The 5,398-nt window shown below is 38.3% G+C and overlaps 1 long non-coding RNA gene across 1 annotated transcript; it reads left to right on the forward strand.

Moving 5' to 3' along the window:
• Positions 1-1,819: 1,819 nt before the first annotated feature.
• Positions 1,820-4,937, forward strand: LOC142850720 (uncharacterized). The gene is made up of 3 exons (XR_012910711.1): positions 1,820-1,908; positions 2,652-2,721; positions 4,836-4,937. It is a non-coding gene; the product is annotated as an uncharacterized LOC142850720 (long non-coding RNA).
• The last annotated feature ends 461 nt before the right edge of the window (positions 4,938-5,398 follow it).

Below are 5,398 nucleotides of genomic sequence, written 5' to 3' on the forward strand. Positions count from 1 at the left end.
GCCTTTTAAAATTATAATATAATCATATCATTGGGCATTACCTCTCTTTCTGCCAAACCTTCCATATAATCTTAGCTCTCTTTCAAATTCAGGCCCCTCTTTTCATTAATTATTGTCACGTATATAAGCATATGTGTATACCTACATATTTCTAAATAAATAATGCACCTCCCCAGTCTATATGTTACTTGTACATATACTGTTTATCCAGTACCAAATGGTCAGCACTATTTTCCTTTAAAATTACTTTCAATTTTTTAAGAATTTTTTTCTTTTTAGATTTATTTATTTATTTATTTTTAAATTTATTTATTTATTAAGGATTTCTGCCTCCTCCCCGCAACTGCCTCCCATTTCCCTCCCCCTCCCCCGATCAAGTCACCCTCCCTCATATATATGCAATGTATTTTGATAATACTCAGTCATTTCCTTACCTACCCAACTTTGTGTTCTCATTTTTTAAAGCTCAACGTACAATTTATAATGCCCCTGGAACTTGGTTAATTTAGCTGTGATTATACCTTTAAAGGTATACTCTCTTCTGTGATTATACTCTCTTCTCCCAGTGGTTAGCAATCGCCAATATGTCCTCAGCTAAGGGTGGGACTTTGTACCCTTCTCACTCTTCCATCCTAAGACTGTGTCTGTCTTGAGCATCTGCAGATCAGGCGCAAGCAGTCACAACCGCTGTGAATTCTTATGTATAACTACCTCGTTGTGACTGGAAAATGCTGTTTTATTTTACTCACCTACTACCTTTGACTCTTAAAATCTTTCTATCTCTCTTCTATGATAATTTGTGAGCATTTGGTGGGAGTTTTTCATTTTGTGATCTCTTCCTTTCTTTTTTGGAAGATTTTAACTGTGTATTTTACATTCTGACTTCTTATTTTACATGATTGTTTTACTTCTGAGTTTTTCCAGTTTTTATGTGGTAGCTTGGTTCTGTTTTAATCTTGCAATAATTTTTAACAATAAGAGGGATTAAAAATGAACTTAATGGAAGCATAATTTATGTACGATAAAATACACTTATTTCGGTATATACTATTAAATGAGTTTCCACAAATGTATATGTTTATGTCACCCATGCCATAATTATGACATAGAGAGTTTCCAAAGTCTTCAAAACTATCTGTCCTTTGATCCTGTTACCTTTTCCCCTGACTATGCATCTCACAGATCTGCTGATGTGCTTTCTGTCTTTTCCTTTGTCTTTCATGTAGAGAAATGTCTTGTTATTTTGAATCTGCTTACTATAGATGTCAGGGATTAGATAGGTAACTGTAAGATATGAGACCTCTTGACTGGGAGGATGGTTGCCTTGTGATCAGTGTGGGCTGTTGCTGTAAAACCATCTATCTGATAGTGTGGCTTTAGACCACTTCCTTTTATTGGTACCAATGAGGGATATTTTCAATCCTTTACATAGATGAAAATCTGGAGTGTTCTAGAAATTAATTTAAACAAAAGGATAGGATTTGGGTCTTCAACATTCATAGTCAATGTACATTGAATCATTGCCTCTCCTTGGATAAAGTACTCACTCTTTGAATCTCAAGCATATTTATCCTTCAACCTGTTCTGTCACACATGATATTTCTGCTGACAAAGACAGTTTCTCTATGCAATGGCCTGATGATGGGATTTCAAGATCATAATTGTTCTTTATTGTTCTTAATTGTCTTTCTTATTTAAATGTCCCCTCTCTTTCTTTTTGTCTATCTGGAGAAATGGAACCAGTATGATTTATCCGAAAGAGGTGTTTTCCGAAGTGAATTCACAAACCGCTGGAGGCTGGGACTCAAGTGTTGTGATCTGCTGTGTGAAAGCTAGAATCTAATCCCAGGGGGAAGAGGTTACAGAATTTGGTGGAAATCCACTGATACAAATCCCAGATTTAAAAAGGTATGAAAAACTAGAACTCATATGTTCAGGAGCAGACAAAGAGGAAAACCATAGTTCTAAAAGACAGTGAATCATCTCTTCTACCGTTTTTGTTCATCTTGCTTTATCCACACTGATAAGAATGGATCTACTTTACGCAGTGTACTGACTCAAATTCTAGTTTCCTTCAGACTCATCCAGAGTTGGCTTTTTGTTTGTTTGCTTGTTCCTTTGTTTTATTTATTTTTTTTTACCAGTTATCTGGGTACCATTAGTCTAATCTAATTGGCATGTAAAATAAGACATGCCAGAGCCATTTGAGAATTCTTGATTGTAAAGCATGTTAGGGCTCAGTTTCTCTGCTGTGAGTTTTTTGCAACCATGCAGGATAATTGCCACCTGTCTCTGTTTTTTAATTTTTGGTCGTTTTTGTCTCTCAAGTATTTTTTTCACACTGTGACCCTGTGGATTTATATCTTTTGAAAATAAATTCCTTGATTTTATTGGTGAGGATATTTAGAGAGAGTCGAAGTAGATGGGATGTACATACTTAATCTATTAGCTTGACTCCAAACTAATAAAAAATAAATAAATAAATAAATAAACAAACTGTCTTATTTTTTAACACATTTGATAAAACAATCACTGTGCAGATTAACCAACTATATAAAAGCTTATGAAAAGATTGTATTTAGAATTGTTAATTTAGCCAGTGAAAATCCATCATACATTTGTGTTAACCATTTGTTACTCTTTTCATATAGAGTCATTTCCGAGGTACAAGCTCTGGAAACCCTCTGCTCATAAATTTGAGCCCTGCAGTAATGATCAAATGTATCTAGGACTTACCACAGGGCAGGGAACCCTGACTGCTCTTTGGACTGGAGAGGGAGGAGGAGAGGAGTGGGGGGAAGGGGAGAGGGGTGGGAGGAGGGGGAGAAGAGTGGGAGGAGGGGGAGAAGAGTGGGAGGAGGGGGAGGGAAAGGGGAGGCTGGGAGGAGGTGGAAATTTGTTTTTTTTTTCTTTATTCTTTTATCAATAAAAAAAATGTATGGCTATAAAAGAGTATGCTGAAATAAGAATTCACTAAAAACTTCTCTTAGAATTCTGATAATTATGATTATTGTTTTATTAAGACTGACTCTAGGTGGCCTTGATCTAGCAATCTCCCTACTTTAGTCTTCAGAGTGTTAGGATTATGAGATGATTAGGATACAGCACAACTGGCCTAAAATGAATTGCATCATGGTACTGCTTTTAGATAAAATGTCACTATATTTATAAGTTATATTTATTTAGTTATCAGCAATTCCAGGCAAAGAGCATTAGTAGTATTGAACTGAAATGCAGGTGCATATATCTGAAAAGGCAATAGGAAGGGGCAGTTGGAGATTCTGTTTTCATGCAGGATAACTGGTTGACAGGGGCTGAAATCTGCTTAGCAAAAACAAATACTTTGAGAGTGAATGCACGGGAACACAGCAGTTGAGGGATAAGTGTTCTCTCAGGAGACAATCATTGAAGACATGGGCAAAGGGCGTTTGAATGTAGTTTTGGGCCTAGAGTTGGCAGGGAAAATACAAGATGCTCAAGTTAGAATTAATTTCAGACAAACAAGAAAAAGGTGTTAGCTGGGTAGAACTATTGATCGCTTCCTTCCTTTGGAAGCTTGCATGGTGCCTTCTGGTACTGTAAAAAGTAGTCCTCAAGGAGGAAGTTTGCAAGTCAGTTCTAGTTCAAGGGCCCCTGAGCCCTGTGTCTAAAGTGCATAGTATCTTCAGCAATAGAGACTGACCTTACACCTCTAGGGGGCAACAGAAGACAAAAACAGAAGCCTATAGTATTTTTGAGAGTTTCTCTTGAGTGATGCTGGGGTTTTGTTTAATGGCGTTTGAATATCATGAAATAATCAGATGGGAACTTTTGATTTAAGCTACGCATGTAACTTCTAAATCATTATATGCTTTTGGCATAGCCCCTGTTTGCCCTCTAGAAGTGTAAGGTAAGCTTTTATTGCAGGGAGAGAAACCTCCACCAACAGAGGTCATTAAAATTATTATTTTTGGATGTAGGGTCCCACACTTGTTGAATTCACATGAACTCACAGAAAATCTTGTGTATCAGCTTCTTAGACTGCTCACATTACAAGCATGAGCCATCATCCCTAGCAAATTATTATCTCAAATATAATAGATATTATGTATATATCTATATATTATAGATTTTCTGTTTGTTAGACTCAGATCATTTCTTAACACCTTTATATTTCTCCAACAACATGTCCTTTCATCTGTTAGTGCCTCTGCATAAAGATTTAGTAGACTCCTATAGCCATACTGATGAATACCTTGCTTATCACCATAGAACCTTCATCTGGCGATGGATGGAGACAGAGACAGAGACCCACACTGGAGCACTGGACTGAGCTCCCAAGATCCCAATAAGGAGCAGAAGGAGGGAGAACATGAGCAAGGAAGTCAGGGCCGTGAGGGGTGCACCCAACCACTGAGACAGTGGAGCTGATCTCTTGGGAGCTCACCAATGCCAGCTGGACTATGACTGAAAAAGCATGGAATAAAACCAGACTCTCTGAACATGGCAGACAATGAGGGCTGATGAGAAGCCAAGGACAAATGCACTGGGTTTTGATCCTACTTCATGTTCTGGCTTTGTGGGAGCCTAGCCAGTTTGGATGCCCACCTTCCTAGACCTGGATGGAGTGGGAAGGACCTTGGACTTTCCACAGGGCAGGGAACCCTGACTGCTCTTCGGACTGGAGAGGGAGGGGGAGAGGAGTGGGGGAAGGGGGAGAAGAGTAGGAGGAGGGGGAGGGAAATGGGAGGCTGGGAGGAGGAGGAAATTTTTTTCAATAAAAAATAAATTAAAAAAAAGATTTAGTAGACTTTCAGAAAATCTTTGTAATTAAAATCTTTAATGTTTCTCCTTAGGCACATCCACAATTGGACTTTATCAACCCTTGGATATTCACTATTCTCATTTTCACACACTAGCCTACCTGTTTGAGAAAACAGGTAGTAGCTGTTTGTTTGTTTCAGGATTTTGTTTTTAAGACAAGAGAGAAGAGAATTCCAAAGTTACTAACCCATCTCTTTCTTCAGAAGGCTCAAATCCTGTGAATATAGAGTTCCCTGCTCCCTTGTTTGTGTAAGTGTTTCCTCTGGTCATCTGGAAGTCTGAGGGCTTTGCATTAGAATTCTCCATAAAGGCAGAGTCAATATAGTATATACTGATACATAGGAGAAGAAGTAAGAGACACTGGGAACGGTGTGAGCCTTTTGGAACATCAGTATCCAGTGACACCTCCAAGGACACTGTTAATCCTTTCCAAACAGTTCCACCAGCTGAGGGCCAAGTATTTAAACATATGAGCCTATGGGGACCATCCTCGTTCAATCCACAGTAAAAGCTAAATACATTATTTTCCCGTCTCTGTCTGAGTAGTCAGTGATCCCTTTTCAGACTTTATCTGGCAGCAGAAGACCACGAGGCT

This window comes from Microtus pennsylvanicus, chromosome 5 (genome assembly GCF_037038515.1).
Source record: "Microtus pennsylvanicus isolate mMicPen1 chromosome 5, mMicPen1.hap1, whole genome shotgun sequence".
Lineage (NCBI taxonomy): Eukaryota > Metazoa > Chordata > Mammalia > Rodentia > Cricetidae > Microtus > Microtus pennsylvanicus.